The 12,505-nt window shown below is 47.9% G+C and overlaps 1 protein-coding gene and 1 long non-coding RNA gene across 4 annotated transcripts in view; one reads left to right on the top strand and one right to left on the bottom strand.

The window, feature by feature from the left end:
• Positions 1-12,505, top strand: part of LOC139768798 (uncharacterized) — a 170,818-nt gene that overhangs the window by 96,739 nt on the left and 61,574 nt on the right. The window lies entirely within an intron of this gene.
• Sp1 (transcription factor Sp8) overlaps positions 1-12,505 on the bottom strand; it is an 80,008-nt gene that overhangs the window by 40,551 nt on the left and 26,952 nt on the right. For 2 of the 3 annotated variants that reach the window (XM_071699339.1, XM_071699340.1), the window contains exon 2: positions 10,919-11,014. The exons of the other annotated variant lie outside the window; for it this stretch is intronic. The gene's annotated coding sequence lies outside the window, so the exon portion shown is untranslated. The remainder of the gene's footprint in view (positions 1-10,918; positions 11,015-12,505) is intronic. 3 annotated transcript variants of the gene reach the window in all.

Genomic DNA, 12,505 nt, shown 5'->3' on the forward strand with positions numbered 1-12,505 from the left:
ACGAAATCTCAATATCTCGAATCGAAATCTCTCTCTGCCGATCGAAATTGAGCGAGCCAGGCCCGCGAGCGGCGCGGCGCGGCGCGGTGCGGCGCCTATCGGCAAATCCTCGCGTCGCGAACGGATCGGGGATCGTCTCGCTGTTTTGTGGGTGGACTTTGCGGCCGGACTCGCCGTATCTACCGTGTTCTTGCCGTACGAATGTACTCGCATTTTGGCCCGGGCGTGCAGGGGCCCGGGGACGGGGCCGCGGCGGGGCCCACGAACCCGGTAATTAAATAGCTGTACCCTGCAATTAGGGCCACTAAATCGTGGCGGAGCCCGGACCCGGCCAGCGAAGGGCCCGCCAGACACAAAAAACAACGTCGAAACGTTGCTTATGCCAAGCGAGAGGCGCACACACGTACCCTACGTACTACGTGCGAGCGGGCCCCGGGATCCTTGGTGTGCGTGTCGCGGGGGTGGCTTCGTAGCATGTGGGAACCTAATCGGGCGAAAGAAAACAGCGAGGCTGCCCTTCGTACCTAAAACACGCTCGACTGTCGTTTGGGTGCCTCTATCCTCTATTCCTCTTTCTTAACCCGTTCGTGTTATACGGCGCGAACGATCGCCGTTATAAGCGTTTCAACATTTCTAAGGTATCTATGTAAGCCTTAGACAATCATATCAATCGCAGAGCGTTGAATCGTGTAAAAATGAAATATTAAAAATCAAGGCTTGGAATGTGAAATTAAACCGTACGACAATCAAACGGCTGTCGATTAAAAGAGATTTCGATAATTGCCTGCAAGATATTGAAGAATTTTTTATTTGAAAAATCAGCGTGCTGCAACGGCCGTGCTAATTTTGCGAATTACCCCGCGAATTAATTATCTTGCCTGCGTTGTCACGACGAGCGACGTACTTTTAATCGACGAAACGAGTTTGACGATCTTATCGCGCATTCGAGAGAAGACCGTTGAATTATATCGTTCGAGAGAGCAGATACGTGAGTTGGTGTCTCTAGAGAGATAGTTACGCGTGATTACCTTTTTTTATGAATTTCTATTTACGATTTGCAGTACGTGAGCTCTGGTTTCTGCTACTTTTATACGTGCAGAGATTGCAATAACTTGAGTACTTTTTGTATTATATATACTTGCCCATACGTCAGTATGGTAATCAACTAATACGGTTGACTATAGAATTATCTGCATAATCTGGGATGTTTTGCATAGCATAAGAAAAAAAATTATTATGGTTACATGAACTGCGATTTATAACCCAAGGTTCAAATTGTGCGAATCTACATTTGTGAGCATTTTGCGGGCAAAGTAATCAAACTAAATTAAACCTAGTAGTCTTAATTACTTCCGCAACAAAGAATATCATTGTTACGCTGTCAGCTTTTTAAAAAATATTCGTCTCATTTTTCACGACACTTGGATCTCGAGTTAAAATCCCTCGACGCTCGCCCAGCCTGTTCATGTCGGCTGCGAAATATTCACCAGCTCGCCGAGGGGATGGACGAGCAGGGAGCGGCCAAGCTGGAAAGGAAGATAATGGTAACAAACAGTCTTCCTTCCTGTTACAGAACGACAGTGTCGCTTCCCGCTTCTCGGCCTTCCCGGCACGGTGAAATAGCACGTCCGCCGCGTGCATTGCGATATTCGCGTATGCAAAATCGGGTATGCGCACGCACCGAGAGGGAGCACCTCTAGATGGATGACCGAGCATCACGCTTCCCGTCGTATTAAAATATCAGGGCTACCCCCGGCCACCCGGGCAACCCTCCGCCGCCACGGTTCCGCCGTCGTGCCGGCCCTCTCAACCCCCCTCGCCACTCGGCCGCGTTGGCATTAAATCAGCCACCCACCAGCCCTCGGGTTATCTAAAGAGCCTATCTGTGGACCGGCTAAGATATCGTCGCTGCTTTGTGAGAGAACTCGTTGCGTTCGTTGCGCGCCTACATGATCCTTCTCTCGTCGTGGAGTACCTTCGAGGAAAGAGGGAGAAAAAATGAAGAGAAGTATATAGAGGGAGAGGGAAAGAGATTAGCTATTCTCGGCTATTAGCTATTACGAGCGATGTTCTCTTGATTTTCTTAATTTGAAAAAGAAAGAAAGAGATATTTGTAATACGTAGTTTTTCCCATAATTCAGATAAATTGCACGATACTTAATACTTTTTGAATACTTTTTAATACTGGAATAAACCTTTCAACGAAGAGCAATATCGTTGCATATATTGTGTAGAAAATACCGGTCGTGATTTCGTATCGATCGCAGTTACTTGAAGGCACACGTTCTTTCCGTCGTCATTATTTTTCGCGGTAACATGAGAAAACGCCGTGTTTGCGAGCTGAATGGAGACAAAGAACCACTCGGAGCGAGAGAGCACGAGAGAGAGAGTCGGCGACGTGATGCCGGTCGTGCGTGCAATTCCTCTCTCAGTACCGGCCGACAATTTAATTTTCTAATTATCGCGACGCCGCCTCGATCGAGAGAGAAGGTATGCCGTCGTTATCTCCGTGTGGTATCTGCGTATGTAGCCGGGCACTCTACGCGCATATAAAAGCTAATGGATCCACAAGCGAGGCGAGGCGAGGCTTCTCCGGACTCAATCTCGACTAATATCCTCGTAGCGCGAGTACAAGAAAGAGAGAGAGAGAGAGAGAGAGAATGAGAGAATGAAGGGGAGAGAAAGAGAGAGAGAAAGAGAGCATATACGCCCACGAAGTGAACACGGATCATCGCGGACGATGAAGCGGACGACGAAGAGGACGACGAGCACACGAGGAGGATAAGAACGGCAGGGTAAGAGTGAAGTGGGGGATGTTCGCGTACTATGGTGCGGTGAATTAATTGATTACCACGCGCGCGTACCCACGTACAATCGTTCTTGCAGCGGGAAATCGCGATGGAGAGAAATTCGCGGAGAGACGCTCGGGCAAGTTGCCGATGCTGAATAATAACCAATGCGTGAAACTTTCCACATCTTTCCTATAGATGCGTCAAGTTTCGTCACTTTTCCACGAAATTTTCTTTTGCTGGAGCATTTGCATGCATTTTTGAGTTTTGGACTGCCAAGTTTCGTCCTGAACGTTCAAAGCGGGACGCGAGTGTTCGCGTTCATTGAATAGAGTGCCAAACGAGTGCCAAAAATTACGGTATCGAGAGGCACTCTATAGCCGCCAGTAATCAATATAAACCTCAACGGTTCGTTACACAAGGTTTTACAGTTTTCGCACGCTGGCGGGTAAACGCCGATGTATCAGATCGAACGCACGAGCGGTGACCCAGAATTACCTACAAATTTGCGGAGCTCTCGACGAGCGCATGCGTCTCGACCGCAATCACGGCGTCTAAGTAGCGTAAGGAGAAGACGGACGGTGCCGGCTTATACAAGGTATTCTTACGGTAGTTGGCGGTACGTGTCGGCGCGCGTTGCGGCCGGACGCGTACAACATACACGGTTCCACGGGGTACAGCGGAGGGAACGCGCGCACTCTTCCCGGAGGGCCCCGCCGGCGGTTAAGGCCGCGGTTACCGCGTGGTTATCAAGTTAACCTTTTACCTCGGAGTCGCGGCTGGATGAGGTTTGCGGCCGCGTCCGACGTGGCCGGCAGAGATAGGGGTGGGGCGAGGGGGCTGGACGGGGGCAAGAAAGGGGACGACGGAGGTGTGAAACCACTCCAAAGCAAAGAGGCAAGAAATTGTGTGCGATTATCCCCCGACTGGTAAACGCGACCGGCCCAGAATGGCTCTCTCTCGGAGCCTCGATAACGATTCGATGAAACTTTTCTCGCGTGTGTTCGCCTCCTTCCTTTTTGGTCTTCTTCTTCTTCTTCCTCTACTTCCTCCTCTTCTTCTCCCGGTGTACCTTTCCGTATTACACTTGGCATAACGGCAACAGGTACGCTTTTACCGTGCGACTTATAAAAAAGGTATGCCACGGCTTCGGGAAAGGACAAGAGCGGTACACGCGCGCATACGTATACTTTATTCATTATCCGGTTTGTAATTCATAACGCGCCATTAGTCGTATTATTATGGTATTTACTTGCGTCCCAATAGCGGGTGTCCGGGCGAAACTCGTCATTATATCGTAGCGCGCGCGCACGGTAATTGTTGAGTTACTTGTGGAAAGGGAAACTCGGAACTACGTATGTGGATACGAGTGAACGTAAGAAGTCATCGCTCGTGCCGATAAGAGACGATCGACTGTCTGTGTGAAGAAAAAAAAACGCGAAAATATATATTTTGCACGATCCGGTATATAGACAAGTTTTCTCTAACAATAGCTCGAACTGCACGTCGCGGGATTATCGGAGAGCAGAATCAATTTCGGTTCGCGGGCTATCCCCTAAACTCCTAGACGTTACCGTATCCGCAGCGCATTATTGTTCGCGTAAACGCGACCCGTAAATCTCCCCACCGTTTGTAATACCTCGCTCGCGTGTTCGACTATTACATAACGTTCACGACACACGCGCGGCGCACATATTTCACGCCACTTTCTGAGAAACGGCTACCTGCCGGCGTGCAAAAGAAGATTACCGGCTACAGGCGATCCGCGAGTGCCGTAAAAGTCAACCCTATTTCGACCGACGACCCGACGCGAGTGCCATCGTCGGTTTCGGCTGTCCCCTCGTTACACGGGACGGGAAAACGATAATGTTCGATGAACCTGCAATGGATAAGCATTCGACGAACTCTATGATGACGCTCGTTATACGTGATCTCGTCTCGTCTCTTTCTCCTCTTTCTTTTCTACCACGCGTGCGATCGATCGTCGATAAATTATCGCGCCCCCTCGCGAAATCCTTTATTTGTCATCACGGTAATCACGGCGAAGTGTCTGCTAAGCGTGTAACGTGATCCGGGATCACGCTACACCTGCTGTCTCGTCCTGCGATCAGACTCGGTGGGCGAGCGATCGACGCTGCGAAGTCTAGGCGCGAAGGGTACAGCCTGTCTAATGTGTGTGTGTGACAGGGCTTTAAAATAAGTTATATTAATGATCTGCTGCTAATAATATAGAAGTAACAACAACGTACATTGTTCCTAGACACAGAGCCTTCGTAAACACCTAGGAGAAAATAGGCATGTAAGCTCGATATCGATTATTCGCAGCGCCAGTTTATCGCGATGCCGATATATACGGTACAACGCTTCCGTAAGCGACAGTCACATATATCCTCGAGGAGCGGAGTTTCCTACATTTCCCTCTTTCCCCCTTTTTTTTCTCTCGACTGGTTTCCTACGCCGAGTGACGGACCGCCGACTTCCTCGACTGCGATCCCATCGAAGACCCATCCCGAGCGATCTGGGGCGTCTGTTAATCTCAATAACGCCGGGCGCCCGGACGGAAGCGCGGGCTCGTAAAACGCGCGCGGAACGCCGTCGTTCCCTTCGTCGCTCCGTTACGTTTCGTCCTTTCTTCCCGGATTCATCCGTTTCCTCGGAGTCGATCGGTCCACCGCGCGCCGCGCGCGACTCGCTTCGTCTCCACGGACGGGATGCTGCGGACTTTCTCCGAGATGCAACCGACCGTTATGCAGACGAAGCAGGCCGCGTCGCGCCGCGTCGCGTCGATCCTCCCGGCGCGTGTTGGCAAGAGTCTCGTAGTCGCATACATAATTCATACAATTAGCGGGCGTGTCCGTCGGCTCGGGCCAGAGCTTACGTCGCGCTTACACGCTCGACACCAGATTGGGAAGAACCCCCAGCGGGACTCCGTGGCAGGCCCCGCGTGGATCTCCGACTCGTGTGTCGTCCACAATGGAAAAGAGAGATACATTGCGCTTTAAGATGTGGCATACGGCATACGATTTCCTCTTCGAAATGACGACGCTGTCAGAATTACAATCGTCTCGTTACGGAAGTGAAAATACCGTTCGATTAAAAAAAAACATGTCAAGATGAGATAGAATGACGAAGGAAACCGAATGTCGTTATGGTTCTGTGTCGCATCTATGTTTGTCGACAAACGCGAAAAAAACTGTCGTTATCGTTACGACATACGCGATGAGTCCAAATGACACGTTTTCGTCTCTACGAAGATTATAATAATGATTGTCATATAAAAACGGCGTAAGACCGTAGGAAGAAAGAGAGTAAGAAATTAGGTTGCAGATATCAGCGTCGCGATCAGGTACGCTGAATTTTATGCTCGACGAGTACTACCCTAATTATAATGCGATAAAGTAGACGCGCGGTCGTCATTATCGGAGCGCTCATCTCACCGGCGCTCATTACGAGGTTGTGGTAAATTGGCTGCCTCTCGCACGTGATAAATATTGATGTATAATTGTATTACACTACATACGTTTACAATACACTCGTTAACTGTCGAAACGATTCGAGCGTGCAGCGCCTAACGCGATCATCGATCCGAAACGTAACGTTGTAGTTTCGCGTTCGACGGCAAAGTAACAAATATAACAAGGATATTCATTAGTGATTATCCGCTGATGAATTTTCTCGTCTTGTTAGTCGCGTTAGTCCGCATGATTGTATAATCTTGTCCTTCCAAACTTGTGAAAATAAATACATAAAAACATTTTTTTCGAACAATAGAGATAAAACTGAAATACAGTGGAAGATAAAAGTGGAACGGTTCTGCAATTAGGAGCGCCGAATTAATGTGAATCACAGAGCGATTGGAATTGCCATTGTTGAATCGAGTAATTGACAGGCACAATTGACAAATCGCGTTTGCGTTACATTACGTTACACGAGCGCGAGTTTTAAATTTCAAAGTTGTCGCCGCGTTTTGTTTCGCGAGAGCAAATGTCATGGCTGTCGAGTGACAACTATATCGATGCGCGAAGATCAATATTGCGATGTTGGGACTAATAAGCGCGGTTTTATCCGTACGTGTGTAGGAATACGTGCTGCACGCTGGCTGCATTCGTCGGCGATGCCGCGCGCACCAAGCGGCGCGACGACTCCTCGTACTCGTCAACCGGCGCCTGCTCTGTAATTGCGATTCGCGCACTGTAATAATTATTACCCTCGGCCTGTCATCAGCGGCGACGTCTATGCGCGAGTATGCTTTCGTCGTCGTCGTCGTCGTCGCTGAGCTTTCGAAAGAAGGCTAGCAAAAATAACTCGTCGACTCTTTATATGTCGATGAGAAACTCGTGCAACGTAAGGGAGAAAGAAAGAAAACTCATTAGGGGTGTATTGTGTCGTTTTATAATCGGGCTAAAGAACGAATTGCTGAAGGGGAGCTCCTCGATATTCGAGAGTCTGGATTATCATTAGCAGATACGATTGCAACATCAAAGACACCTTAATCGGATTAAATTTGTATAACTATCATTTTATATTTCGCGATGAGATACAAATATCAATTGAATCTTGTTGAATGCTACATAATAGTAGCTTTCAAGAAACACCCTTGTAACGCAAAATTCTCGTCGGAATATTGCGTCAGGCAGGAAAGGGAGATGTAGAAAGTTGTTAAAAAAAAAATCAGCGTGACCGATTGAGGTCGTGTATGCAGGGATATATCCGAAGAAGAATACGAGAGAAAAGCCGATGAGGAACAGACCGGAGAATGAATGGACTCGGTAACGTTATACGTGGACCAGTAATTATGACTCCTCTAATCACCGACAATTACTGCAGTTACCGGGCTCGCGGCGTTATCTCGACCGGTCCATCTCGCGCCGCGGTGGAAGAGCACGGGAGGAGACGGGGAAAGAGCAGGGTAGAAACGTCAGAGAATTAACAGGATGAGTGTGAGGGATGGATTGTACCCGGTGGCTCGATTACAAAGAAAGAAACTATTCGATCGATACTTTTTCAGACGCGCTTCACTCGTAGTTCAGAGTCCAAAGTTCAGAAATAGCAGTCTCGTCGACAAATTCAACTAATTCGGTATAGTTGCATCGCGTATAAAATCGCAACGCATCTCGTCGCGCGAAAGAACGGAAGGACGACGAATCGTTCGGTCGCGTAGGTTTCGCCGTCACGATGGATTTTAATACGTTTTCGCCAGTCATCGCGCTCCTCATCCCTCTCTCCTTCCTCCCGCCTCCCCAACCCCGGCGTATCATCCCGTTACGTCGTCGGCGGCCGAGGTCGATATCAGATCGCCACGCTTCGACGTCGGCTATGTAATTCGCCGGAGCGAATACGCGCCGTCTGGTTCCGAGCGAGAAGAACGCGCGGGACGTCGCGCAGGGCGATGCACGTGAGGAAGGGGGTGGCGGGAGGGGGGGGATATTCAAATGGCCCTACTCTTGTATGGAAATGCGCGAGATGTAAAGATGACGGTGGGATACGAGCCCCGTCGCGGGGATATTACCAGTCGTTAGCGCGACAAGCCAGCCACGATAACGCTCCTCGAGGCCGTCCTCCTTGAACTCCGTGGCTTTTAAGGTCCTCGCCGCGCGCGAGCCGACGTCGATGATTGATAATGAGAACGATGCGAGGGGCAAGCTGTTTAAATACGGAGAGAGGAAATTATTATCCATTAATCTCGTTTACGATTTAGTTTGTACTTTCGTCGCGAGGTATATATACGGAGGGACACAGATGGGCTGTTTACGGCCGGTTGCGAGAATGAAATGTTGATTTTTAATAGACTATTTTAACGTAACGCGCCCTTCTCTTCGTGGACGTTACCGCCGTTATAATCGCCGAACGATCGGCAGAAAGAGAACGTAGATTCGTAATGATGAAAAACATCACTGCAACCCCGTTGGCTCGCAACGTGTAATTTCGTGGGCCGTGCAAACGTCGAAACTTTCGCGGACCTACGAGGGAGATATATGACCGAGTACCCTCGTCACTTAAAAAATCGAGCGCGTCCGAGCGCTCAAGTCAGTTCGAAAAGGAGATTTGGACCCTTCGGGCCAAAACGAGATAGTCTTGCACTCGTCGTAATAGGCAACTCGGACGCCAAGGTGTTATTAAAAGCGGCAGAAAAGCCGCGCAACAATTAAAAAATTACTCTCACGTTCTGGCACGTGGGAACCCTCGAATAAGCTTACGAGATTGCGTTCGCGGGCATCTCCTGAAAAGGGTGGCGTTTAGCTATTCGCCATTTTGTGTTGCGCGCGAAAGAAACAAGTATGAGAGACACTAGAAGATTAAATCATAATACAGGCTGAGCATTTTTTATTCTTGTCTAGCGACCATTGTTAGCGATTAGTGCAGACGAACGTGTGAAGCAGCTTCCATCGGAATCAGATCGCGGATCTACGTACGTGTCAATAGCGTCGGTCAATTTCTGCGATAATTAGACACGATACGCGGGGATACGTGGCCATCGTATCCTCGAGAGGGTCGACCTAATTAGCTATCGATCTTCTGGAAAGATACCCTCAGCCATAAAGTAGCCATGCCTTCTGTAATTGTACGAGTTATCCCTCGGATAAAAGTCCGGTGTATACGATTGCGTTGGTCTAGCGTCTCAATTATCGATCGCAGCGATACATCTATCATCAATAACTGCGGTTCATTACTGATATCGCTCAATAAGACTATTGTCCATCGAAACACGCTTTCGTAATCGTATTACTGTTAATGAGTACACCATTGTTATCATAGGCAAAGACGAATGACATATATGCGATTTATCTAACGTAAGCTGTAGATATATTGTTTCGACGCAACAAAGTTGCCATATATTCATGCTGGAAATCCTCTCGCTCAGTCTAAAAGAGAAAGTGCGACGAAGACAGAGAAGAAATTTATTCTCCCATACGAGGGGGAATCTCAAAATTCCGGAGATAAAATCGCTCTCGCAATGAATAGACCTGCTTAACGTCTAAGTCCGTTTAACACAGCGATACGGACGCATTTTGAGCGGGGAATGATTGTTAATATCCACTATTCTTCAGTCAAACGTGATTTATCGCATGAAGTGCGAGAGTTTTACAGGAGCCAGAATTGGTACAAAGCCAAACACATGATCCGGCACATTGTTACGGTAAGAGGGTAATAAGCGGCGGACCGGGTGATAATCGGGGATTCACACGATGAGTTTCCGCATCGGCGGGCGCCGCAGCCGCGGCCGCGCGGATGCCTTTCGCGGCCGAAAGAAAAATGGCAGATCAGATAGGCCCGCAGCCGTTTAGCATGCAACGATGCATTCATATCGATCGACGCATGCATATGCAACACCTCGCCGCGCGTTACCGGTATGCATTTCGCGCGCGTGCAACGGGAAAGAGAGGAGAAGACGCCGACGCATACATTTTACGCGTGTGTGTGTGTGTAGGCATGCGTTACGGCGCACCCGTTAATTACCATCACCCGCTTGCCAAAAAATTAAGGGACTGCGATAGCGTCGATCATTCCATTCGGAATCTCGCCGATCGCGAAGTGGATGGAAACTCCGCTTAGATATATCTTTCGACTTTGCGTTTACATATTTTTAATTACAATCCTGGGAAAATGTAAATATATTTCTAAACCTGAAATGATCCTTCACGAATCGTCAGGATTGTTCCGCTCTCGCAGAATCCGCTCGGAGCGATAGCGCGCCTGCAACCGAGACAAAACCGGAAACGTCGCGATCCCTCGATAACGGAAATTCGTGTACCTATACTTTCAGTACTTTCTTCAAACGCATCGAGGATGACGGATTTTGCTAATGAACGAAGTGTACCGTATCCTTTCGCTCAACATGAATATTCACGGTCTGATATATTTCCGCGCGCGCGAATATTTGCATCCTGCGAAATTGAAAGCGAGCGATATTACGATCTTATGGCGTTCTCGTGTTAAAAATTACGAGATCGAAACTATGAGATGCGCGAGATTGAAAACCGTACATACAGCACTATCGTGCGTAAAATGAGGGATTTTCGCGCAACCGGCGAATTAGCGGCTTTAGAAGATCATCAGACTCCGGCTTCTCTCTCGAATTTCTTACGACATAATATGTACCTGCGGTAACGATAGCTGATAGTGCTTACTTGAAAGTTTCCATGCGCGTAACCAGACAGCCATCCAGTGATCAACGCTTGACGATCGCTCGCCTCGGCGAAGGAAGCATCGTGCACACTTACCGGCTGAAACAAAATAACAAAAGGACAAAATTTGGAGCAATCGGTCGTAAAAGACAATTAGCTTGTTGCTCGCTAATGATAATCCGATAATCTACAGCGGAGCAGCGTAAAAGAATTAACGATTCTAGGTCTTATTTAACTCGATATTTAACTTTTAATCCCTTCAGAGAAAAACTTTTTTAGAGTTAGAAGAAAGAGATTTAATTTTTTGTCTAATTATATTTTATTCGATTTAAATAGGAATTAAACAGAGAATAAAAGAACGAAAAGAATTAAAAATTACTGTGGTAAATACTGTTCGTTTTTCTTTTAGTCAGTACTATTAGAATTTAAAAAAAATATGTCCCTGAAGAAATTAAAGGAATCATTCCTCGTTTTTTTACAGTGATGTTACAAACGTAATATAAGAAACGTGTAACTTCAGATCATCTTTTTCTCTAATTTATGCATTTTAAGTAAAATTTGTTAATTACTCTCAATGTATTACATATATCGTCATTAATATTAAAAAAAATCTAAATTCTTCTTCGAAGCTCGCATTCCTTATAAATCGCGGCAATGCAAAAGGATCGTTTAATAACTCGCCGTTCCGGTCAATCGAGATCTCGCGGTCGTGATCGACCGGAACGGTGCGCCGTTAAGTTTTTTAATCACATTGTATAAACCCATAACTTTCTATACGTCCTCATCGAGGTATGATGCGCGTATTATTATACCGGAATAACTTTATTACTGCCTGGGAAACCGGATTTTTGTAAGAGAGAGACTTTGATGATGAGAATGCGAGGAAGGGCCCGAGCGCGAGCGGAACAAAAGCGACCTAGTTGGCGGAGTGTCCGAAGGTTCCAATAGTATACCGATAGCTCTTCAGACTAATACCTACTTACAACCAAAGATCCGCTCGGAATCAGATAAATCCGCTTTTCTGGCTAAACTATTTAATGCCTATAGGGATCAACTTGTGTGTGTCATATATGGAATGGGTATCGTACTCTGCACGCATCAACTTCGCCGCAAGTTTCGAATTTAAACAGTCGTTTTCCTCGTTTTTCGCCGTACCCCGTAATGCATCCTCTGAAATATTATAATTTTGCTCCTGTTGTGCCAGAATTCCATTTTGAAAAGTTGGCAACCCCGGTGCCATCGGGGACCGGCGAGGGGTGGCTCGCGCGCGTCGTCGTGCGAGGGTGTACGTGTAGGCGAGTATGTGCGCGTAAAGTGTACAGAGAGAGAGAGAAAGAGAGAGAGGAAGGGAGAGAGATGAAGATAGGGAGAGAGAAAGAGGGACAGAGGCGCGGCGCGATGCGCCCGGTAAGAGGAAGACGTGATCGATGCCCGTGGGATGCGAGGGCGTTCCTGGTGCGGGAGGCGCCCGAGACAAATGGACGTCGCGCGTCTACCGACCACGCCTTCCCGCGGGAGAAGAAACTCCGTTGCGTGTATGTACTCTCCCGCTTCGCCACGGATTCTCCCGGCGTCTTCGACGAGGTTCCG

This window comes from Temnothorax nylanderi, unplaced genomic scaffold (assembly GCF_030848795.1).
Source record: "Temnothorax nylanderi isolate EJ_2023f unplaced genomic scaffold, tnyl_v1.0 TNYL_tig0018_pilon, whole genome shotgun sequence".
NCBI classification, from domain to species: domain Eukaryota; kingdom Metazoa; phylum Arthropoda; class Insecta; order Hymenoptera; family Formicidae; genus Temnothorax; species Temnothorax nylanderi.